Source organism: Pseudophryne corroboree, unplaced genomic scaffold (assembly GCF_028390025.1).
Source record: "Pseudophryne corroboree isolate aPseCor3 unplaced genomic scaffold, aPseCor3.hap2 scaffold_647, whole genome shotgun sequence".
NCBI lineage: Eukaryota > Metazoa > Chordata > Amphibia > Anura > Myobatrachidae > Pseudophryne > Pseudophryne corroboree.
The window spans coordinates 127,008-154,055 of record NW_026970236.1 but is presented as its reverse complement, the minus strand read 5'-3'; the positions used below and the strand labels follow the sequence as shown (position 1 = coordinate 154,055).

General features: G+C 34.7%; 4 non-coding genes across 4 annotated transcripts; all 4 read right to left on the bottom strand.

The window, feature by feature from the left end:
- Positions 1–1,818: 1,818 nt before the first annotated feature.
- On the bottom strand, positions 1,819–1,892 carry TRNAN-AUU (transfer RNA asparagine (anticodon AUU)). The gene has a single exon. It is a non-coding gene; the product is annotated as a tRNA-Asn (tRNA).
- A 3,426-nt stretch (positions 1,893–5,318) lies between these two features.
- On the bottom strand, positions 5,319–5,392 carry TRNAN-AUU (transfer RNA asparagine (anticodon AUU)). Its single transcript has one exon. It is a non-coding gene; the product is annotated as a tRNA-Asn (tRNA).
- Positions 5,393–9,987: 4,595 nt separating this feature from the next.
- Positions 9,988–10,061, bottom strand: TRNAN-AUU (transfer RNA asparagine (anticodon AUU)). The gene has a single exon. It is a non-coding gene; the product is annotated as a tRNA-Asn (tRNA).
- A 5,767-nt stretch (positions 10,062–15,828) lies between these two features.
- Positions 15,829–15,902, bottom strand: TRNAN-AUU (transfer RNA asparagine (anticodon AUU)). Its single transcript has one exon. It is a non-coding gene; the product is annotated as a tRNA-Asn (tRNA).
- Between the last annotated feature and the right edge of the window lie 11,146 nt (positions 15,903–27,048).

The window sequence follows — 27,048 nt, the reverse complement described above, 5'->3', positions numbered from 1 at the left end:
AAACAAACTACATTGTCACCAGAAGAGCAATACAAAATGTACAAGTGATATATTAAAATCATCTTTCCAGCTTGAATTTCAATGATGCATTGGGGCAACGATTTTGTGAGAAACATCTTCACCCTTAAATAAAGATTTTCTTAATTCCTTACCTGTGTGCTAATTAGATATCACCTTGTTTTCACATTAAACAGACTTCCACATGAGAAAGCAGCAAGGATGCAGTGGCGTTAATGTTTCCTGGTGTCAACCTGTATTATTTCAGTAGACATTGAAATGAGGATGCATCTTGCTGCCTTTCCAATGAAGCAAGTTTAATTTAGTAATAGGTGAAAAACCATCCCTACAAAGGTGTTAATCAGAGACTTGGCTTTGTGGACACTTTTCAGAGAACAAATTTGTTAGCATAAAAATAAAGCCAGAAAATAAAGAGCTGTTTAATCACGCAATTTGATTTTTTTGCCAGCATATTTCTTTTTCTCTGCAACCCACTGCTAAATTGTGCTTCCTAGATGTTTTTATAAAATCACTGAATCAAATCTAACTCTGATTACATCAGAGAAGGCCAGGTACCCTACACCATAACAGGGGGTATGAAATTTGACTTGTCTACTTAAAGATCACCAAAATCTGATAACAAGGTCAATTAGGTCCCTGGGTGGGATTGAACCACCAACCTTTTAGTTAATAGCCGTACATACTAACTGATTGCGCCACAGAGACACTTTGCAAAAGTTCATACTGACAAAGGCTAATAAGCATTCATCTAAAACGTTTCCTAGAAAAACTTTAAAAAGTCAATAATCTGGAGAGTTTTTGTAAGATGTTTCTTCCATCAACCAACGAAGAAACACATTGGTACTTTCCCATGATGAGTGAGTGCTTCAGGATCTCTTGCACTTACATGTGCAGCAGAGTACTGCAATGGAAGCATGCTGGGCCCATAACCCAGAGGTAGGCAGATTGAAACTATCCTCTGCTATATGCATTTTTTTTTTGTTAATTAAAGTAATCCAAAACTGGGATTGATATTTTGGCTCTTTTATTTTTACTTAAAGTACAATAACTTTTACCATTTTAATTTGTTTTAATAGTATATTGACAGTATTGTTTTCTTTCAAAAATCCACTTCATTTTCTTTACCCTATTATTAAAATGGTAATTGACAAAAACAAACTACATTGTCACCAGAAGAGCAATACAAAATGTACAAGTGATATATTAAAATCATCTTTCCAGCTTGAATTTCAATGATGCAGTGGGGCAACGATTTTGTGAGAAACATCTTCACCCTTAAATAAAGATTTTCTTAATTCCTTACCTGTGTGCTAATTAGATATCACCTTGTTTTCACATTAAACAGACTTCCACATGAGAAAGCAGCAAGGATGCAGTGGCGTTAATGTTTCCTGGTGTCAACCTGTATTATTTCAGTAGACATTGAAATGAGGATGCATCTTGCTGCCTTTCCAATGAAGCAAGTTTAATTTAGTAATAGGTGAAAAACCATCCTTACAAAGGTGTTAATCAGAGACTTGGCTTTGTGGACACTTTTCAGAGAACAAATTTGTTAGCATAAAAATAAAGCCAGAAAATAAAGAGCTGTTTAATCACTCAATTGGATTTTTCTGCCAGCATATTTTTTTTCTCTGCAACCCACTGCTAAATTGTGCTTCCTAGCTGTTTTTATAAAATCACTGAATCAAATCTAACTCTGATTACATCAGAGAAGGCCAGGTACCCTACACCATCACAGGGGGTTTGAAATTTTGACTTGTCTACTTAAATATCACCAAAATCTGATCACAAGGTTAATTACGTCCCTGGGTGGGATTGAACCACCAACCTTTTGGTTAATAGCCAAACACACTAACCGATTGCGCCACAGAGACACTTTGCAAAAAGTACATACTGACAAAGGCTAATAAGCATACATCTAGAACGTTTCCTAGAAAAACATTAAAAAATCAATAATCTGGAGAGTTTTTGTAAGATGTTTCTTCCATCAACCAACGAATAAACACATTGGTACTTTCCCATGATGAGTGAGTGCTTCAGGATCTCTTGCACTGACATGGGCAGCAGAGTACTGCAATGGAAGCATGCTGGACCCATAACCCAGAGGTAGGCAGATTGAAACTATCCTTTGCTATATGCATTTTTTTTGTTAATTTAAGTAATCAAAACTGGGATTGATATTTTTGCTCTTTTATTTTTACTTAAAGTACAAAAACTTTTACCATTTTAATTTGTTTTAATAGTATATTGACAGTATAGTTTTCTTTCAAAAATCCACTTAATTTTCTTTACCCTGTTATTAAAATGGTAATTGACAAAAAAACTACATTGTCACCAGAAGAGCAATACAAAATGTACAAGTGATATATTAAAATCATCTTTCCAGCTTGAATTTCAATGATGCATTGGGGCAACAATTTTGTGAGAAACATCTTCACCCTTAAATAAAGATTTTCGTAATTCCTTACCTGTGTGCTAATTAGATATCACCTTGTTTTCACATTAAACAGACTTCCACATGAGAAAGCAGCAAGGATGCAGTGGCGTTTATGTTTCCTGGTGTCAACCTGTATTATTTCAGTAGACATTGAAATGAGGATGCATCTTGCTGCCTTTCCAATGAAGCAAGTTTAATTTAGTAATAGGTGAAAAACCATCCTTACAAAGGTGTTAATCAGAGACTTGGCTTTGTGGACACTTTTCAGAGTACAAATTTGTTAGCATAAAAATAAAGCCAGAAAATGAAGAGCTGTTTAATCACTCAATTGGATTTTTCTGCCAGCATATTTTTTTTCTCTGCAACCCACTGCTAAATTGTGCTTCCTAGCTGTTTTTTATAAAATCACTGAATCAAATCTAACTCTGATTACATCAGAGAAGGCCAGGTACCCTACACAATAAGAGGGGGTTTGAAATTTTGACTTGTCTACTTAAATATCACCAAAATGTGATCACAAGGTCAATTATGTCCCTGGGTGGGATTGAACCACCAACCTTTTGGTTAATAGCCGAACACACTAACCGATTGCGCCACCGAGACACTTTGCAAACAGTACATACTGACAAAGGCTAATAAGCATACATCTAGAACGTTTCCTAGAAAAACATTAAAAAATCAATAATCTGGAGAGTTTTTGTAAGATGTTTCTTCCATCAACCAATGAATAAACACATTGGTACTTTCCCATGATGAGTGAGTGCTTCAGGATCTCTTGCACTTACATGTGCAGCAGAGTACTGCAATGGAAGCATGCTGGACCCATAACCCAGAGGTAGGCAGATTGAAACTATCCTTTGCTATATGCATTTTTTTTGTTAATTTAAGTAATCAAAACTGGGATTGATATTTTTGCTCTTTTATTTTTACTTAAAGTACAATAACTTTTACCATTTTAATTTGTTTTAATAGTATATTGACAGTATAGTTTTCTTTCAAAAATCCACTTAATTTTCTTTACCCTATTATTAAAATGGTAATTGACAAAAAAAACTACATTGTCACCAGAAGAGCAATACAAAATGTACAAGTGATATATTAAAATCATCTTTCCAGCTTGAATTTCAATGATGCATTGGGTCAACAATTTTGTGAGAAACATCTTCACCCTTAAATAAAGATTTTCTTAATTCCTTACCTGTGTGCTAATTAGATATCACCTTGTTTTCACATTAAACAGACTTCCACATGAGAAAGCAGCAAGGATGCATTGGCGTTAATGTTTCCTGGTGTCAACCTGTATTATTTCAGTAGACATTGAAATGAGGATGCATCTTGCTGCCTTTCCAATGAAGCAAGTTTAATTTAGTAATAGGTGAAAAACCATCCCTACAAAGGTGTTAATCAGAGACTTGGCTTTGTGGACACTTTTCAGAGAACAAATTTGTTAGCATAAAAATAAAGCCAGAAAATAAAGAGCTGTTTAATCACGCAATTTGATTTTTTTGCCAGCATATTTCTTTTTCTCTGCAACCCACTGCTAAATTGTGCTTCCTAGATGTTTTTATAAAATCACTGAATCAAATCTAACTCTGATTACATCAGAGAAGGCCAGGTACCCTACACCATAACAGGGGGTATGAAATTTGACTTGTCTACTTAAAGATCACCAAAATCTGATAACAAGGTCAATTAGGTCCCTGGGTGGGATTGAACCACCAACCTTTTAGTTAATAGCCGTACATACTAACTGATTGCGCCACAGAGACACTTTGCAAAAGTTCATACTGACAAAGGCTAATAAGCATTCATCTAAAACGTTTCCTAGAAAAACTTTAAAAAGTCAATAATCTGGAGAGTTTTTGTAAGATGTTTCTTCCATCAACCAACGAAGAAACACATTGGTACTTTCCCATGATGAGTGAGTGCTTCAGGATCTCTTGCACTTACATGTGCAGCAGAGTACTGCAATGGAAGCATGCTGGGCCCATAACCCAGAGGTAGGCAGATTGAAACTATCCTCTGCTATATGCATTTTTTTTTGTTAATTAAAGTAATCCAAAACTGGGATTGATATTTTGGCTCTTTTATTTTTACTTAAAGTACAATAACTTTTACCATTTTAATTTGTTTTAATAGTATATTGACAGTATTGTTTTCTTTCAAAAATCCACTTCATTTTCTTTACCCTATTATTAAAATGGTAATTGACAAAAACAAACTACATTGTCACCAGAAGAGCAATACAAAATGTACAAGTGATATATTAAAATCATCTTTCCAGCTTGAATTTCAATGATGCAGTGGGGCAACGATTTTGTGAGAAACATCTTCACCCTTAAATAAAGATTTTCTTAATTCCTTACCTGTGTGCTAATTAGATATCACCTTGTTTTCACATTAAACAGACTTCCACATGAGAAAGCAGCAAGGATGCAGTGGCGTTAATGTTTCCTGGTGTCAACCTGTATTATTTCAGTAGACATTGAAATGAGGATGCATCTTGCTGCCTTTCCAATGAAGCAAGTTTAATTTAGTAATAGGTGAAAAACCATCCTTACAAAGGTGTTAATCAGAGACTTGGCTTTGTGGACACTTTTCAGAGAACAAATTTGTTAGCATAAAAATAAAGCCAGAAAATAAAGAGCTGTTTAATCACTCAATTGGATTTTTCTGCCAGCATATTTTTTTTCTCTGCAACCCACTGCTAAATTGTGCTTCCTAGCTGTTTTTATAAAATCACTGAATCAAATCTAACTCTGATTACATCAGAGAAGGCCAGGTACCCTACACCATCACAAGGGGTTTGAAATTTTGACTTGTCTACTTAAATATCACCAAAATCTGATCACAAGGTTAATTACGTCCCTGGGTGGGATTGAACCACCAACCTTTTGGTTAATAGCCAAACACACTAACCGATTGCGCCACAGAGACACTTTGCAAAAAGTACATACTGACAAAGGCTAATAAGCATACATCTAGAACGTTTCCTAGAAAAACATTAAAAAATCAATAATCTGGAGAGTTTTTGTAAGATGTTTCTTCCATCAACCAACGAATAAACACATTGGTACTTTCCCATGATGAGTGAGTGCTTCAGGATCTCTTGCACTGACATGGGCAGCAGAGTACTGCAATGGAAGCATGCTGGACCCATAACCCAGAGGTAGGCAGATTGAAACTATCCTTTGCTATATGCATTTTTTTTGTTAATTTAAGTAATCAAAACTGGGATTGATATTTTTGCTCTTTTATTTTTACTTAAAGTACAATAACTTTTACCATTTTAATTTGTTTTAATAGTATATTGACAGTATAGTTTTCTTTCAAAAATCCACTTAATTTTCTTTACCCTGTTATTAAAATGGTAATTGACAAAAAAACTACATTGTCACCAGAAGAGCAATACAAAATGTACAAGTGATATATTAAAATCATCTTTCCAGCTTGAATTTCAATGATGCATTGGGGCAACAATTTTGTGAGAAACATCTTCACCCTTAAATAAAGATTTTCGTAATTCCTTACCTGTGTGCTAATTAGATATCACCTTGTTTTCACATTAAACAGACTTCCACATGAGAAAGCAGCAAGGATGCAGTGGCGTTTATGTTTCCTGGTGTCAACCTGTATTATTTCAGTAGACATTGAAATGAGGATGCATCTTGCTGCCTTTCCAATGAAGCAAGTTTAATTTAGTAATAGGTGAAAAACCATCCTTACAAAGGTGTTAATCAGAGACTTGGCTTTGTGGACACTTTTCAGAGAACAAATTTGTTAGCATAAAAATAAAGCCAGAAAATGAAGAGCTGTTTAATCACTCAATTGGATTTTTCTGCCAGCATATTTTTTTTCTCTGCAACCCACTGCTAAATTGTGCTTCCTAGCTGTTTTTTATAAAATCACTGAATCAAATCTAACTCTGATTACATCAGAGAAGGCCAGGTACCCTACACAATAAGAGGGGGTTTGAAATTTTGACTTGTCTACTTAAATATCACCAAAATGTGATCACAAGGTCAATTATGTCCCTGGGTGGGATTGAACCACCAACCTTTTGGTTAATAGCCGAACACACTAACCGATTGCGCCACCGAGACACTTTGCAAACAGTACATACTGACAAAGGCTAATAAGCATACATCTAGAACGTTTCCTAGAAAAACATTAAAAAATCAATAATCTGGAGAGTTTTTGTAAGATGTTTCTTCCATCAACCAATGAATAAACACATTGGTACTTTCCCATGATGAGTGAGTGCTTCAGGATCTCTTGCACTTACATGTGCAGCAGAGTACTGCAATGGAAGCATGCTGGACCCATAACCCAGAGGTAGGCAGATTGAAACTATCCTTTGCTATATGCATTTTTTTTTGTTAATTTAAGTAATCAAAACTGGGATTGATATTTTTGCTCTTTTATTTTTACTTAAAGTACAATAACTTTTACCATTTTAATTTGTTTTAATAGTATATTGACAGTATAGTTTTCTTTCAAAAATCCACTTAATTTTCTTTACCCTATTATTAAAATGGTAATTGACAAAAAAAACTACATTGTCACCAGAAGAGCAATACAAAATGTACAAGTGATATATTAAAATCATCTTTCCAGCTTGAATTTCAATGATGCATTGGGTCAACAATTTTGTGAGAAACATCTTCACCCTTAAATAAAGATTTTCTTAATTCCTTACCTGTGTGCTAATTAGATATCACCTTGTTTTCACATTAAACAGACTTCCACATGAGAAAGCAGCAAGGATGCAGTGGCGTTAATGTTTCCTGGTGTCAACCTGTATTATTTCAGTAGACATTGAAATGAGGATGCATCTTGCTGCCTTTCCAATGAAGCAAGTTTAATTTAGTAATAGGTGAAAAACCATCCCTACAAAGGTGTTAATCAGAGACTTGGCTTTGTGGACACTTTTCAGAGAACAAATTTGTTAGCATAAAAATAAAGCCAGAAAATAAAGAGCTGTTTAATCACGCAATTTGATTTTTTTGCCAGCATATTTCTTTTTCTCTGCAACCCACTGCTAAATTGTGCTTCCTAGATGTTTTTATAAAATCACTGAATCAAATCTAACTCTGATTACATCAGAGAAGGCCAGGTACCCTACACCATAACAGGGGGTATGAAATTTGACTTGTCTACTTAAAGATCACCAAAATCTGATAACAAGGTCAATTAGGTCCCTGGGTGGGATTGAACCACCAACCTTTTAGTTAATAGCCGTACATACTAACTGATTGCGCCACAGAGACACTTTGCAAAAGTTCATACTGACAAAGGCTAATAAGCATTCATCTAAAACGTTTCCTAGAAAAACTTTAAAAAGTCAATAATCTGGAGAGTTTTTGTAAGATGTTTCTTCCATCAACCAACGAAGAAACACATTGGTACTTTCCCATGATGAGTGAGTGCTTCAGGATCTCTTGCACTTACATGTGCAGCAGAGTACTGCAATGGAAGCATGCTGGGCCCATAACCCAGAGGTAGGCAGATTGAAACTATCCTCTGCTATATGCATTTTTTTTTGTTAATTAAAGTAATCCAAAACTGGGATTGATATTTTGGCTCTTTTATTTTTACTTAAAGTACAATAACTTTTACCATTTTAATTTGTTTTAATAGTATATTGACAGTATTGTTTTCTTTCAAAAATCCACTTCATTTTCTTTACCCTATTATTAAAATGGTAATTGACAAAAACAAACTACATTGTCACCAGAAGAGCAATACAAAATGTACAAGTGATATATTAAAATCATCTTTCCAGCTTGAATTTCAATGATGCATTGGGGCAACGATTTTGTGAGAAACATCTTCACCCTTAAATAAAGATTTTCTTAATTCCTTACCTGTGTGCTAATTAGATATCACCTTGTTTTCATATTAAACAGACTTCCACATGAGAAAGCAGCAAGGATGCAGTGGCGTTAATGTTTCCTGGTGTCAACCTGTATTATTTCAGTAGACATTGAAATGAGGATGCATCTTGCTGCCTTTCCAATGAAGCAAGTTTAATTTAGTAATAGGTGAAAAACCATCCTTACAAAGGTGTTAATCAGAGACTTGGCTTTGTGGACACTTTTCAGAGAACAAATTTGTTAGCATAAAAATAAAGCCAGAAAATAAAGAGCTGTTTAATCACTCAATTGGATTTTTCTGCCAGCATGTTTTTTTTCTCTGCAACCCACTGCTAAATTGTGCTTCCTAGCTGTTTTTATAAAATCACTGAATCAAATCTAACTCTGATTACATCAGAGAAGGCCAAGTACCCTACACCATAACAGGGGGTTTGAAATTTTGACTTGTCTACTTAAAGATCACCAAAATCTGATAACAAGGTCAATTAGGTCCCTGGGTGGGATTGAACCACCAACCTTTTGGTTAATAGCCGTACATACTAACTGATTGCGCCACAGAGACACTTTGCAAAAGTCCATACTGACAAAGGCTAATAAGCATTCATCTAAAACGTTTCCTAGCAAAACTTTAAAAAGTCAATAATCTGGAGAGTTTTTGTAAGATGTTTCTTCCATCAACCAACGAAGAAACACATTGGTACTTTCCCGTGATGAGTGAGTGCTTCAGGATCTCTTGCACTTACATGTGCAGCAGAGTACAGCAATGGAAGCATGCTGGACCCATAACCCAGAGGTAGACAGATTGAAACTATCCTCTGCTGTATGCTTTTTTTGTTGTTAATTAAAGTAATCCAAAACTGGGATTGATATTTTGGCTCTTTTATTTTTACTTAAAGTACAATAACTTTTACCATTTTAATTTGTTTTAATAGTATATTGACAGTATTGTTGTCTTTCAAAAATCCACTTAATTTTCTTTACCCTATTATTAAATGGTAATTGACAAAAACAAACTACATTGTCACCAGAAGAGCAATACAAAATGTACAAGTGATATATTAAAATCATCTTTCCAGCTTGAATTTCAATGATGCATTGGGGCAACGATTTTGTGAGAAACATCTTCACCCTTAAATAAAGATTTTCTTAATTCCTTACCTGTGTGCTAATTAGATATCACCTTGTTTTCACATTAAACAGACTTCCACATGAGAAAGCAGCAAGGATGCAGTGGCGTTAATGTTTCCTGGTGTCAACTTGTATTATTTCAGTAGACATTGAAATGAGGATGCATCTTGCTGCCTTTCCAATGAAGCAAGTTTAATTTAGTAATAGGTGAAAAACCATCCTTACAAAGGTGTTAATCAGAGACTTGGCTTTGTGGACACTTTTCAGAGAACAAATTTGTTAGCATAAAAATAAAGCCAGAAAATGAAGAGCTGTTTAATCACTCAATTGGATTTTTCTGCCAGCATATTTTTTTTCTCTGCAACCCACTGCTAAATTGTGCTTCCTAGCTGTTTTTTATAAAATCACTGAATCAAATCTAACTCTGATTACATCAGAGAAGGCCATGTACCCTACACCATAAGAGGAGGTTTGAAATTTTGACTTGTCTACTTAAATATCACCAAAATCTGATCACAAGGTTAATTACGTCCCTGGGTGGGATTGAACCACCAACCTTTTGGTTAATAGCCAAACACACTAACCGATTGCGCCACAGAGACACTTTGCAAAAAGTACATACTGACAAAGGCTAATAAGCATACATCTAGAACGTTTCCTAGAAAAACATTAAAAAATCAATAATCTGGAGAGTTTTTGTAAGATGTTTCTTCCATCAACCAACGAATAAACACATTGGTACTTTCCCATGATGAGTGAGTGCTTCAGGATCTCTTGCACTTACATGGGCAGCAGAGTACTGCAATGGAAGCATGCTGGGCCCATAACCCAGAGGTAGGCAGATTGAAACTATCCTCTGCTATATGCATTTTTTTTGTTAATTAAAGTAATCCAAAACTGGGATTGATATTATTGCTCTTTTATTTTTACTTAAAGTACAATAACTTTTACCATTTTAATTTGTTTTAATAGTATATTGACAGTATTGTTTTCTTTCAAAAATCCACTTCATTTTCTTTACCCTATTATTAAAATGGTAATTGACAAAAACAAACTACATTGTCACCAGAAGAGCAATACAAAATGTACAAGTGATATATTAAAATCATCTTTCCAGCTTGAATTTCAATGATGCATTGGGGCAACGATTTTGTGAGAAACATCTTCACCCTTAAATAAAGATTTTCTTAATTCCTTACCTGTGTGCTAATTAGATATCACCTTGTTTTCATATTAAACAGACTTCCACATGAGAAAGCAGCAAGGATGCAGTGGCGTTAATGTTTCCTGGTGTCAACTTGTATTATTTCAGTAGACATTGAAATGAGGATGCATCTTGCTGCCTTTCCAATGAAGCAAGTTTAATTTAGTAATAGGTGAAAAACCATCCTTACAAAGGTGTTAATCAGAGACTTGGCTTTGTGGACACTTTTCAGAGAACAAATTTGTTAGCATAAAAATAAAGCCAGAAAATGAAGAGCTATTTAATCACTCAATTGGATTTTTCTGCCAGCATATTTTTTTTCTCTGCAACCCACTGCTAAATTGTGCTTCCTAGCTGTTTTTATAAAATCACTGAATCAAATCTAACTCTGATTACATCAGAGAAGGCCAGGTACCCTACACCATAACAGGGGGTTTGAAATTTTGACTTGTCTACTTAAAGATCACCAAAATCTGATAACAAGGTCAATTACGTCCCTGGGTGGGATTGAACCACCAACCTTTTGGTTAATAGCCGTACACACTAACTGATTGCGCCACAGAGACACTTTGCTAAAAGTACATACTGACAAATGCTAATAAGCATTCATCTAAAACGTTTCCTAGAAAAACTTAAAAAAGTCAATAATCTGGAGAGTTTTTGTAAGATGTTTCTTCTATCAACCAACGAAGAAACACATTGGTACTTTCCCATGATGAGTGAGTGCTTCAGGATCTCTTGCACTTACATGTGCAGCAGAGTACAGCAATGGAAGCATGCTGGGCCCATAACCCAGAGGTAGGCAGATTGAAACTATCCTCTGCTATATGCATTTTTTTGTTTGTTAATTAAAGTAATCCAAAACTGGGATTGATATTTTGGCTCTTTTATTTTTACTTAAAGTACAATAACTTTTACCATTTTAATTTGTTTTAATAGTATATTGACAGTATAGTTTTCTTTCAAAAATCCACTTAATTTTCTTTACCCTGTTATTAAAATGGTAATTGACAAAAAAACTACATTGTCACCAGAAGAGCAATACAAAATGTACAAGTGATATATTAAAATCATCTTTCCAGCTTGAATTTCAATGATGCATTGGGGCAACAATTTTGTGAGAAACATCTTCACCCTTAAATAAAGATTTTCGTAATTCCTTACCTGTGTGCTAATTAGATATCACCTTGTTTTCACATTAAACAGACTTCCACATGAGAAAGCAGCAAGGATGCAGTGGCGTTTATGTTTCCTGGTGTCAACCTGTATTATTTCAGTAGACATTGAAATGAGGATGCATCTTGCTGCCTTTCCAATGAAGCAAGTTTAATTTAGTAATAGGTGAAAAACCATCCTTACAAAGGTGTTAATCAGAGACTTGGCTTTGTGGACACTTTTCAGAGAACAAATTTGTTAGCATAAAAATAAAGCCAGAAAATGAAGAGCTGTTTAATCACTCAATTGGATTTTTCTGCCAGCATATTTTTTTTCTCTGCAACCCACTGCTAAATTGTGCTTCCTAGCTGTTTTTTATAAAATCACTGAATCAAATCTAACTCTGATTACATCAGAGAAGGCCAGGTACCCTACACAATAAGAGGGGGTTTGAAATTTTGACTTGTCTACTTAAATATCACCAAAATGTGATCACAAGGTCAATTATGTCCCTGGGTGGGATTGAACCACCAACCTTTTGGTTAATAGCCGAACACACTAACCGATTGCGCCACCGAGACACTTTGCAAACAGTACATACTGACAAAGGCTAATAAGCATACATCTAGAACGTTTCCTAGAAAAACATTAAAAAATCAATAATCTGGAGAGTTTTTGTAAGATGTTTCTTCCATCAACCAATGAATAAACACATTGGTACTTTCCCATGATGAGTGAGTGCTTCAGGATCTCTTGCACTTACATGTGCAGCAGAGTACTGCAATGGAAGCATGCTGGACCCATAACCCAGAGGTAGGCAGATTGAAACTATCCTTTGCTATATGCATTTTTTTTTGTTAATTTAAGTAATCAAAACTGGGATTGATATTTTTGCTCTTTTATTTTTACTTAAAGTACAATAACTTTTACCATTTTAATTTGTTTTAATAGTATATTGACAGTATAGTTTTCTTTCAAAAATCCACTTAATTTTCTTTACCCTATTATTAAAATGGTAATTGACAAAAAAAACTACATTGTCACCAGAAGAGCAATACAAAATGTACAAGTGATATATTAAAATCATCTTTCCAGCTTGAATTTCAATGATGCATTGGGTCAACAATTTTGTGAGAAACATCTTCACCCTTAAATAAAGATTTTCTTAATTCCTTACCTGTGTGCTAATTAGATATCACCTTGTTTTCACATTAAACAGACTTCCACATGAGAAAGCAGCAAGGATGCAGTGGCGTTAATGTTTCCTGGTGTCAACCTGTATTATTTCAGTAGACATTGAAATGAGGATGCATCTTGCTGCCTTTCCAATGAAGCAAGTTTAATTTAGTAATAGGTGAAAAACCATCCCTACAAAGGTGTTAATCAGAGACTTGGCTTTGTGGACACTTTTCAGAGAACAAATTTGTTAGCATAAAAATAAAGCCAGAAAATAAAGAGCTGTTTAATCACGCAATTTGATTTTTTTGCCAGCATATTTCTTTTTCTCTGCAACCCACTGCTAAATTGTGCTTCCTAGATGTTTTTATAAAATCACTGAATCAAATCTAACTCTGATTACATCAGAGAAGGCCAGGTACCCTACACCATAACAGGGGGTATGAAATTTGACTTGTCTACTTAAAGATCACCAAAATCTGATAACAAGGTCAATTAGGTCCCTGGGTGGGATTGAACCACCAACCTTTTAGTTAATAGCCGTACATACTAACTGATTGCGCCACAGAGACACTTTGCAAAAGTTCATACTGACAAAGGCTAATAAGCATTCATCTAAAACGTTTCCTAGAAAAACTTTAAAAAGTCAATAATCTGGAGAGTTTTTGTAAGATGTTTCTTCCATCAACCAACGAAGAAACACATTGGTACTTTCCCATGATGAGTGAGTGCTTCAGGATCTCTTGCACTTACATGTGCAGCAGAGTACTGCAATGGAAGCATGCTGGGCCCATAACCCAGAGGTAGGCAGATTGAAACTATCCTCTGCTATATGCATTTTTTTTTGTTAATTAAAGTAATCCAAAACTGGGATTGATATTTTGGCTCTTTTATTTTTACTTAAAGTACAATAACTTTTACCATTTTAATTTGTTTTAATAGTATATTGACAGTATTGTTTTCTTTCAAAAATCCACTTCATTTTCTTTACCCTATTATTAAAATGGTAATTGACAAAAACAAACTACATTGTCACCAGAAGAGCAATACAAAATGTACAAGTGATATATTAAAATCATCTTTCCAGCTTGAATTTCAATGATGCATTGGGGCAACGATTTTGTGAGAAACATCTTCACCCTTAAATAAAGATTTTCTTAATTCCTTACCTGTGTGCTAATTAGATATCACCTTGTTTTCATATTAAACAGACTTCCACATGAGAAAGCAGCAAGGATGCAGTGGCGTTAATGTTTCCTGGTGTCAACCTGTATTATTTCAGTAGACATTGAAATGAGGATGCATCTTGCTGCCTTTCCAATGAAGCAAGTTTAATTTAGTAATAGGTGAAAAACCATCCTTACAAAGGTGTTAATCAGAGACTTGGCTTTGTGGACACTTTTCAGAGAACAAATTTGTTAGCATAAAAATAAAGCCAGAAAATAAAGAGCTGTTTAATCACTCAATTGGATTTTTCTGCCAGCATGTTTTTTTTCTCTGCAACCCACTGCTAAATTGTGCTTCCTAGCTGTTTTTATAAAATCACTGAATCAAATCTAACTCTGATTACATCAGAGAAGGCCAAGTACCCTACACCATAACAGGGGGTTTGAAATTTTGACTTGTCTACTTAAAGATCACCAAAATCTGATAACAAGGTCAATTAGGTCCCTGGGTGGGATTGAACCACCAACCTTTTGGTTAATAGCCGTACATACTAACTGATTGCGCCACAGAGACACTTTGCAAAAGTCCATACTGACAAAGGCTAATAAGCATTCATCTAAAACGTTTCCTAGCAAAACTTTAAAAAGTCAATAATCTGGAGAGTTTTTGTAAGATGTTTCTTCCATCAACCAACGAAGAAACACATTGGTACTTTCCCGTGATGAGTGAGTGCTTCAGGATCTCTTGCACTTACATGTGCAGCAGAGTACAGCAATGGAAGCATGCTGGACCCATAACCCAGAGGTAGACAGATTGAAACTATCCTCTGCTGTATGCTTTTTTTGTTGTTAATTAAAGTAATCCAAAACTGGGATTGATATTTTGGCTCTTTTATTTTTACTTAAAGTACAATAACTTTTACCATTTTAATTTGTTTTAATAGTATATTGACAGTATTGTTGTCTTTCAAAAATCCACTTAATTTTCTTTACCCTATTATTAAATGGTAATTGACAAAAACAAACTACATTGTCACCAGAAGAGCAATACAAAATGTACAAGTGATATATTAAAATCATCTTTCCAGCTTGAATTTCAATGATGCATTGGGGCAACGATTTTGTGAGAAACATCTTCACCCTTAAATAAAGATTTTCTTAATTCCTTACCTGTGTGCTAATTAGATATCACCTTGTTTTCACATTAAACAGACTTCCACATGAGAAAGCAGCAAGGATGCAGTGGCGTTAATGTTTCCTGGTGTCAACTTGTATTATTTCAGTAGACATTGAAATGAGGATGCATCTTGCTGCCTTTCCAATGAAGCAAGTTTAATTTAGTAATAGGTGAAAAACCATCCTTACAAAGGTGTTAATCAGAGACTTGGCTTTGTGGACACTTTTCAGAGAACAAATTTGTTAGCATAAAAATAAAGCCAGAAAATGAAGAGCTGTTTAATCACTCAATTGGATTTTTCTGCCAGCATATTTTTTTTCTCTGCAACCCACTGCTAAATTGTGCTTCCTAGCTGTTTTTTATAAAATCACTGAATCAAATCTAACTCTGATTACATCAGAGAAGGCCATGTACCCTACACCATAAGAGGAGGTTTGAAATTTTGACTTGTCTACTTAAATATCACCAAAATCTGATCACAAGGTTAATTACGTCCCTGGGTGGGATTGAACCACCAACCTTTTGGTTAATAGCCAAACACACTAACCGATTGCGCCACAGAGACACTTTGCAAAAAGTACATACTGACAAAGGCTAATAAGCATACATCTAGAACGTTTCCTAGAAAAACATTAAAAAATCAATAATCTGGAGAGTTTTTGTAAGATGTTTCTTCCATCAACCAACGAATAAACACATTGGTACTTTCCCATGATGAGTGAGTGCTTCAGGATCTCTTGCACTTACATGGGCAGCAGAGTACTGCAATGGAAGCATGCTGGGCCCATAACCCAGAGGTAGGCAGATTGAAACTATCCTCTGCTATATGCATTTTTTTTGTTAATTAAAGTAATCCAAAACTGGGATTGATATTATTGCTCTTTTATTTTTACTTAAAGTACAATAACTTTTACCATTTTAATTTGTTTTAATAGTATATTGACAGTATTGTTTTCTTTCAAAAATCCACTTCATTTTCTTTACCCTATTATTAAAATGGTAATTGACAAAAACAAACTACATTGTCACCAGAAGAGCAATACAAAATGTACAAGTGATATATTAAAATCATCTTTCCAGCTTGAATTTCAATGATGCATTGGGGCAACGATTTTGTGAGAAACATCTTCACCCTTAAATAAAGATTTTCTTAATTCCTTACCTGTGTGCTAATTAGATATCACCTTGTTTTCATATTAAACAGACTTCCACATGAGAAAGCAGCAAGGATGCAGTGGCGTTAATGTTTCCTGGTGTCAACTTGTATTATTTCAGTAGACATTGAAATGAGGATGCATCTTGCTGCCTTTCCAATGAAGCAAGTTTAATTTAGTAATAGGTGAAAAACCATCCTTACAAAGGTGTTAATCAGAGACTTGGCTTTGTGGACACTTTTCAGAGAACAAATTTGTTAGCATAAAAATAAAGCCAGAAAATGAAGAGCTATTTAATCACTCAATTGGATTTTTCTGCCAGCATATTTTTTTTCTCTGCAACCCACTGCTAAATTGTGCTTCCTAGCTGTTTTTATAAAATCACTGAATCAAATCTAACTCTGATTACATCAGAGAAGGCCAGGTACCCTACACCATAACAGGGGGTTTGAAATTTTGACTTGTCTACTTAAAGATCACCAAAATCTGATAACAAGGTCAATTACGTCCCTGGGTGGGATTGAACCACCAACCTTTTGGTTAATAGCCGTACACACTAACTGATTGCGCCACAGAGACACTTTGCTAAAAGTACATACTGACAAATGCTAATAAGCATTCATCTAAAACGTTTCCTAGAAAAACTTAAAAAAGTCAATAATCTGGAGAGTTTTTGTAAGATGTTTCTTCTATCAACCAACGAAGAAACACATTGGTACTTTCCCATGATGAGTGAGTGCTTCAGGATCTCTTGCACTTACATGTGCAGCAGAGTACAGCAATGGAAGCATGCTGGGCCCATAACCCAGAGGTAGGCAGATTGAAACTATCCTCTGCTATATGCATTTTTTTGTTTGTTAATTAAAGTAATCCAAAACTGGGATTGATATTTTGGCTCTTTTATTTTTACTTAAAGTACAATAACTTTTACCATTTTAATTTGTTTTAATAGTATATTGACAGTATTGTTTTCTTTCAAAAATCCACTTCATTTTCTTTACCCTATTATTAAAATGGTAATTGACAAAAACAAACTACATTGTCACCAGAAGAGCAATACAAAATGTACAAGTGATATATTAAAATCATCTTTCCAGCTTGAATTTCAATGATGCATTGGGGCAACGATTTTGTGAGAAACATCTTCACCCTTAAATAAAGATTTTCTTAATTCCTTACCTGTGTGCTAATTAGATATCACCTTGTTTTCATATTAAACAGACTTCCACATGAGAAAGCAGCAAGGATGCAGTGGCGTTAATGTTTCCTGGTGTCAACCTGTATTATTTCAGTAGACATTGAAATGAGGATGCATCTTGCTGCCTTTCCAATGAAGCAAGTTTAATTTAGTAATAGGTGAAAAACCATCCTTACAAAGGTGTTAATCAGAGACTTGGCTTTGTGGACACTTTTCAGAGAACAAATTTGTTAGCATAAAAATAAAGCCAGAAAATGAAGAGCTATTTAATCACTCAATTGGATTTTTCTGCCAGCATATTTTTTTTCTCTGCAACCCACTGCTAAATTGTGCTTCCTAGCTGTTTTTATAAAATCACTGAATCAAATCTAACTCTGATTACATCAGAGAAGGCCAGGTACCCTACACCATAACAGGGGGTTTGAAATTTTGACTTGTCTACTTAAAGATCACCAAAATCTGATAACAAGGTCAATTAGGTCCCTGGGTGGGATTGAACCACCAACCTTATGGTTAATAGCCGTACATACTAACTGATTGCGCCACAGAGACACTTTGCAAAAGTCCATACTGACAAAGGCTAATAAGCATTCATCTAAAACGTTTCCTAGAAAAACTTTAAAAAGTCAATAATCTGGAGAGTTTTTGTAAGATGTTTCTTCCATCAACCAACGAAGAAACACATTGGTACTTTCCCATGATGAGTGAGTGCTTCAGGATCTCTTGCACTTACATGTGCAGCAGAGTACTACAATGGAAGCATGCTGGGCCCATAACCCAGAGGTAGGCAGATTGAAACTATCCTCTGCTATATGCATTTTTTTTTGTTAATTAAAGTAATCCAAAACTGGGATTGATATTTTGTCTCTTTTATTTTTACTTAAAGTACAATAACTTTTACCATTTTAATTTGTTTTAATAGTATATTGACAGTATTGTTTTCTTTCAAAAATCCACTTCATTTTCTTTACCCTATTATTAAAATGGTAATTGACAAAAACAAACTACATTGTCACCAGAAGAGCAATACAAAATGTACAAGTGATATATTAAAATCATCTTTCCAGCTTGAATTTCAATGATGCATTGGGGCAACGATTTTGTGAGAAACATCTTCACCCTTAAATAAAGATTTTCTTAATTCCTTACCTGTGTGCTAATTAGATATCACCTTGTTTTCACATTAAACAGACTTCCACATGAGAAAGCAGCAAGGGTGCAGTGGCATTAATGTTTCCTGGTGTCAACCTGTATTATTTCTGTAGACATTGAAATGAGGATACATCTTGCTGCCTTTCCAATGAAGCAAGTTTAATTTAGTAATAGGTGAAAAACCATCCCTACAAAGGTGTTAATCAGAGACTTGGCTTTGTGGACACTTTTCAGAGAACAAATTTGTTAGCATAAAAATAAAGCCAGAAAATGAAGAGCTGTTTAATCACGCAATTTGGTTTTTTTGCCAGCATATTTCTTTTTCTCTGCAACCCACTGCTAAATTGTGCTTCCTAGATGTTTTTATAAAATCACTGAATCAAATCTAACTCTGATTACATCAGAGAAGGCCAGGTACCCTACACCATAACAGGGGGTATGAAATTTGACTTGTCTACTTAAAGATCACCAAAATCTGATAACAAGGTCAATTACGTCCCTGGGTGGGATTGAACCACCAACCTTTTGGTTAATAGCCGTACACACTAACTGATTGCGCCACAGAGACACTTTGCTAAAAGTACATACTGACAAATGCTAATAAGCATTCATCTAAAACGTTTCCTAGAAAAACTTAAAAAAGTCAATAATCTGGAGAGTTTTTGTAAGATGTTTCTTCTATCAACCAACGAAGAAACACATTGGTACTTTCCCATGATGAGTGAGTGCTTCAGGATCTCTTGCACTTACATGTGCAGCAGAGTACAGCAATGGAAGCATGCTGGGCCCATAACCCAGAGGTAGGCAGATTGAAACTATCCTCTGCTATATGCATTTTTTTGTTTGTTAATTAAAGTAATCCAAAACTGGGATTGATATTTTGGCTCTTTTATTTTTACTTAAAGTACAATAACTTTTACCATTTTAATTTGTTTTAATAGTATATTGACAGTATTGTTTTCTTTCAAAAATCCACTTAATTTTCTTTACCCTATTATTAAAATGGTAATTGACAAAAACAAACTACATTGTCACCAGAAGAGCAATACAAAATGTACAAGTGATATATTAAAATCATCTTTCCAGCTTGAATTTCAATGATGCATTGGGGCAACGATTTTGTGAGAAACACCTTCACCCTTAAATAAAGATTTTCTTAATTCCTTACCTGTGTGCTAATTAGATATCACCTTGTTTTCACATTAAACAGACTTCCACATGAGAAAGCAGCAAGGATGCAGTGGCGTTAATGTTTCCTGGTGTCAACCTGTATTATTTCAGTAAACATTGAAATGAGGATGCATCTTGCTGCCTTTCCAATGAAGCAAGTTTAATTTAGTAATAGGTGAAAAACCATCCTTACAAAGGTGTTAATCAGAGACTAGGCTTTGTGGACACTTTTCAGAGAACAAATTTGTTAGCATAAAAATAAAGCCAGAAAATAAAGAGCTGTTTAATCACTCAATTGGATTTTTCTGACAGCATATTTTTTTTCTCTGCAACCCACTGCTAAATTGTGCTTCCTAGCTGTTTTTATAAAATAACTGAATCAAATCTAACTCTGATTACATCAGAGAAGGCCAGGTACCCTACACCATAACAGGGGGTTTGAAATTTTGACTTGTCTACTTAAAGATCACCAAAATCTGATAACAAGGTCAATTAGGTCCCTGGGTGGGATTGAACCACCAACCTTTTGGTTAATAGCCATACATACTAACTGATTGCGCCACAGAGACACTTTGCAAAAGTCCATACTGACAAAGGCTAATAAGCATTCATCTAAAACGTTTCCTAGAAAAACTTTAAAAAATCAATAATCTGGAGAGTTTTTGTAAGATGTTTCTTCCATCAACCAACGAAGAAACACATTGGTACTTTCCCATGATGAGTGAGTGCTTCAGGATCTCTTGAACTTACATGTGCAGCAGAGTACTGCAATGGAAGTATGCTGGACCCATAACCCAGAGGTAAGCAGATTGAAACTATCCTCTGCTATATGCATTTTTTTTTTGTTAAAGTAATCCAAAACTGGGATTGATATTTTGTCTCTTTTATTTTTACTTAAAGTACAATAACTTTTACCATTTTAATTTGTTTTAATAGTATATTGACAGTATTGTTTTCTTTCAAAAATCCACTTCATTTTCTTTACCCTATTATTAAAATGGTAATTGACAAAAACAAACTACATTGTCACCAGAAGAGCAATACAAAATGTACAAGTGATATATTAAAATCATCTTTCCAGCTTGAATTTCAATGATGCATTGGGGCAACGATTTTGTGAGAAACATCTTCACCCTTAAATAAAGATTTTCTTAATTCCTTACCTGTGTGCTAATTAGATATCACCTTGTTTTCATATTAAACAGACTTCCACATGAGAAAGCAGCAAGGATGCAGTGGTGTTAATGTTTCCTGGTGTCAACCTGTATTATTTCAGTAGACATTGAAATGAGGATGCATCTTGCTGCCTTTCCAATGAAGCAAGTTTAATTTAGTAATAGGTGAAAAACCATCCTTACAAAGGTGTTAATCAGAGACTTGGCTTTGTGGACACTTTTCAGAGAACAAATTTGTTAGCATAAAAATAAAGCCAGAAAATAAAGAGCTGTTTAATCACTCAATTGGATTTTTCTGCCAGCATATTTTTTTTCTCTGCAACCCACTGCTAAATTGTGCTTCCTAGATGTTTTTATAAAATCACTGAATCAAATCTAACTCTGTTTACATCAGAGAAGGCCAAGTACCCTACACCATAACAGGGGGTTTGAAATTTTGACTTGTCTACTTAAAGATCACCAAAATCTGATAACAAGGTCAATTAGGTCCCTGGGTGGGATTGAACCACCAACCTTTTGGTTAATAGCCGTACATACTAACTGATTGCGCCACAGAGACACTTTGCAAAAGTCCATACTGACAAAGGCTAATAAGCATTCATCTAAAACGTTTCCTAGCAAAACTTTAAAAAGTCAATAATCTGGAGAATTTTTGTAAGATGTTTCTTCCATCAACCAACGAAGAAACACATTGGTACTTTCCCGTGATGAGTGAGTGCTTCAGGATCTCTTGCACTTACATGTGCAGCAGAGTACAGCAATGGAAGCATGCTGGACCCATAACCCAGAGGTAGGCAGATTGAAACTATCCTCTGCTGTATGCTTTTTTTTTTTGTTAATTAAAGTAATCCAAAACTGGGATTGATATTTTGGCTCTTTTATTTTTACTTAAAGTACAATAACTTTTACCATTTTAATTTGTTTTAATAGTATATTGACAGTATTGTTTTCTTTCAAAAATCCACTTCATTTTCTTTACCCTATTATTAAAATGGTAATTGACAAAAACAAACTACATTGTCACCAGAAGAGCAATACAAAATGTACAAGTGATATATTAAAATCATCTTTCCAGCTTGAATTTCAATGATGCATTGGGGCAACGATTTTGTGAGAAACACCTTCACCCTTAAATAAAGATTTTCTTAATTCCTTACCTGTGTGCTAATTAGATATCACCTTGTTTTCACATTAAACAGACTTCCACATGAGAAAGCAGCAAGGATGCAGTGGCGTTAATGTTTCCTGGTGTCAACCTGTATTATTTCAGTAAACATTGAAATGAGGATGCATCTTGCTGCCTTTCCAATGAAGCAAGTTTAATTTAGTAATAGGTGAAAAACCATCCTTACAAAGGTGTTAATCAGAGACTAGGCTTTGTGGACACTTTTCAGAGAACAAATTTGTTAGCATAAAAATAAAGCCAGAAAATAAAGAGCTGTTTAATCACTCAATTGGATTTTTCTGACAGCATATTTTTTTTCTCTGCAACCCACTGCTAAATTGTGCTTCCTAGCTGTTTTTATAAAATAACTGAATCAAATCTAACTCTGATTACATCAGAGAAGGCCAGGTACCCTACACCATAACAGGGGGTTTGAAATTTTGACTTGTCTACTTAAAGATCACCAAAATCTGATAACAAGGTCAATTAGGTCCCTGGGTGGGATTGAACCACCAACCTTTTGGTTAATAGCCATACATACTAACTGATTGCGCCACAGAGACACTTTGCAAAAGTCCATACTGACAAAGGCTAATAAGCATTCATCTAAAACGTTTCCTAGAAAAACTTTAAAAAATCAATAATCTGGAGAGTTTTTGTAAGATGTTTCTTCCATCAACCAACGAAGAAACACATTGGTACTTTCCCATGATGAGTGAGTGCTTCAGGATCTCTTGAACTTACATGTGCAGCAGAGTACTGCAATGGAAGTATGCTGGACCCATAACCCAGAGGTAAGCAGATTGAAACTATCCTCTGCTATATGCATTTTTTTTTTGTTAAAGTAATCCAAAACTGGGATTGATATTTTGTCTCTTTTATTTTTACTTAAAGTACAATAACTTTTACCATTTTAATTTGTTTTAATAGTATATTGACAGTATTGTTTTCTTTCAAAAATCCACTTCATTTTCTTTACCCTATTATTAAAATGGTAATTGACAAAAACAAACTACATTGTCACCAGAAGAGCAATACAAAATGTACAAGTGATATATTAAAATCATCTTTCCAGCTTGAATTTCAATGATGCATTGGGGCAACGATTTTGTGAGAAACATCTTCACCCTTAAATAAAGATTTTCTTAATTCCTTACCTGTGTGCTAATTAGATATCACCTTGTTTTCATATTAAACAGACTTCCACATGAGAAAGCAGCAAGGATGCAGTGGCGTTAATGTTTCCTGGTGTCAACCTGTATTATTTCAGTAGACATTGAAATGAGGATGCATCTTGCTGCCTTTCCAATGAAGCAAGTTTAATTTAGTAATAGGTGAAAAACCATCCTTACAAAGGTGTTAATCAGAGACTTGGCTTTGTGGACACTTTTCAGAGAACAAATTTGTTAGCATAAAAATAAAGCCAGAAAATGAAGAGCTGTTTAATCACTCGATTGGATTTTTCTGCCAGCATATTTTTTTTCTCTGCAACCCACTGCTAAATTGTGCTTCCTAGCTGTTTTTATGAAATCACTGAATCAAATCTAACTCTGATTACATCAGAGAAGGCCAGGTACCCTACACCATAACAGGGAGTTTGAAATTTTGACTTGTCTACTTAAAGATCACCAAAATCTGATAACAAGGTCAATTAGGTCCCTGGGTGGGATTGAACCACCAACCTTATGGTTAATAGCCGTACAAACTAACTGATTGCGCCACAGAGACACTTTGCAAAAGTCCATACTGACAAAGGCTAATAAGCATTCATCTAAAACGTTTCCTAGAAAAACTTTAAAAAGTCAATAATCTGGAGAGTTTTTGTAAGATGTTTCTTCCATCAACCAACGAAGAAACACATTGGTACTTTCCCATGATGAGTGAGTGCTTCAGGATCTCTTGCACTTACATGTGCAGCAGAGTACTGCAATGGAAGCATGCTGGGCCCATAACCCAGAGGTAGGCAGATTGAAACTATCCTCTGCTATATGCATTTTTTTTGTTAATTAAAGTAATCCAAAACTGGGATTGATATTTTGTCTCTTTTATTTTTACTTAAAGTACAATAACTTTTACCATTTTAATTTGTTTTAATAGTATATTGACAGTATTGTTTTCTTTCAAAAATCCACTTAATTTTCTTTACCCTATTATTAAAATGGTAATTGACAAAAACAAACTACATTGTCACCAGAAGAGCAATACAAAATGTACAAGTGATATATTAAAATCATCTTTCCAGCTTGAATTTCAATGATGCATTGGGGCAACGATTTTGTGAGAAACACCTTCACCCTTAAATAAAGATTTTCTTAATTCCTTACCTGTGTGCTAATTAGATATCACCTTGTTTTCACATTAAACAGACTTCCACATGAGAAAGCAGCAAGGATGCAGTGGCGTTAATGTTTCCTGGTGTCAACCTGTATTATTTCAGTAGACATTGAAATGAGGATGCATCTTGCTGCCTTTCCAATGAAGCAAGTTTAATTTAGTAATAGGTGAAAAACCATCCTTACAAAGGCGTTAATCAGAGACTTGGCTTTGTGGACACTTTTCAGAGAACAAATTTGTTAGCATAAAAATAAAGCCAGAAAATAAAGAGCTGTTTAATCACTCAATTGGATTTTTCTGCCAGCATATTTTTTTTCTCTGCAACCCACTGCTAAATTGTGCTTCCTAGCTGTTTTTATAAAATCACTGAATCAAATCTAACTCTGATTACATCAGAGAAGGCCAGGTACCCTACACCATAACAGGGGGTTTGAAATTTTGACTTGTCTACTTAAAGATCACCAAAATCTGATAACAAGGTCAATTAGGTCCCTGGGTGGGATTGAACCACCAACCTTTTGGTTAATAGCCGTACATACTAACTGATTGCGCCACAGAGACACTTTGCAAAAGTCCATACTGACAAAGGCTAATAAGCATTCATCTAAAACGTTTCCTAGAAAAACTTTAAAAAGTCAATAATCTGGAGAGTTTTTGTAAGATGTTTCTTCCATCAACCAACGAAGAAACACATTGGTACTTTCCCATGATGAGTGAGTGCTTCAGGATCTCTTGAACTTACATGTGCAGCAGAGTACTGCAATGGAAGCATGCTGGGCCCATAACCCAGAGGTAAGCAGATTGAAACTATCCTCTGCTATATGCATTTTTTTTTTGTTAATTAAAGTAATCCAAAACTGGGATTGATATTTTGTCTCTTTTATTTTTACTTAAAGTACAATAACTTTTACCATTTTAATTTGTTTTAATAGTATATTGACAGTATTGTTTTCTTTCAAAAATCCACTTCATTTTCTTTACCCTATTATTAAAATGGTAATTGACAAAAACAAACTACATTGTCACCAGAAGAGCAATACAAAATGTACAAGTGATATATTAAAATCATCTTTCCAGCTTGAATTTCAATGATGCATTGGGTCAACAATTTTGTGAGAAACATCTTCACCCTTAAATAAAGATTTTCTTAATTCCTTACCTGTGTGCTAATTATATATCACCTTGTTTTCACATTAAACAGACTTCCACATGAGAAAGCAGCAAGGATGCAGTGGCGTTAATGTTTCCTGGTGTCAACTTGTATTATTTCAGTAGACATTGAAATGAGGATGCATCTTGCTGCCTTTCCAATGAAGCAAGTTTAATTTAGTAATAGGTGAAAAACCATCCTTACAAAGGTGTTAATCAGAGACTTGGCTTTGTGGACACTTTTCAGAGAACAAATTTGTTAGCATAAAAATAAAGCCAGAAAATGATGAGCTGTTTAATCACTCGATTGGATTTTTCTGCCAGCATATTTTTTTTCTCTGCAACCCACTGCTAAATTGTGCTTCCTAGCTGTTTTTTATAAAATCACTGAATCAAATCTAACTCTGATTACATCAGAGAAGGCCATGTACCCTACACCATAAGAGGAGGTTTGAAATTTTGACTTGTCTACTTAAATATCACCAAAATCTGATCACAAGGTTAATTACATCCCTTGGTGGGATTGAACCACCAACCTTTTGGTTAATAGCCAAACACACTAACCGATTGCGCCACAGAGACACTTTGCAAAAAGTACATCCTGACAAAGGCTAATAAGCATACATCTAGAACGTTTCCTAGAAAAACATTAAAAAATCAATAATCTGGAGAGTTTTTGTAAGATGTTTCTTCCATCAACCAACGAATAAACACATTGGTACTTTCCCATGATGAGTGAGTGCTTCAGGATCTCTTGCACTTACATGGGCAGCAGAGTACTGCAATGGAAGCATGCTGGACCCATAACCCAGAGGTAGGCAGATTGAAACTATCCTTTGCTATATGCATTTTTTTTGTTAATTTAAGTAATCAAAACTGGGATTGATATTTTTGCTCTTTTATTTTTACTTAAAGTACAATAACTTTTACCATTTTAATTTGTTTTAATAGTATATTGACAGTATAGTTTTCTTTCAAAAATCCACTTAATTTTCTTTACCCTGTTATTAAAATGGTAATTGACAAAAAAACTACATTGTCACCAGAAGAGCAATACAAAATGTACAAGTGATATATTAAAATCATCTTTCCAGCTTGAATTTCAATGATGCATTGGGGCAACAATTTTGTGAGAAACATCTTCACCCTTAAATAAAGATTTTCGTAATTCCTTACCTGTGTGCTAATTAGATATCACCTTGTTTTCACATTAA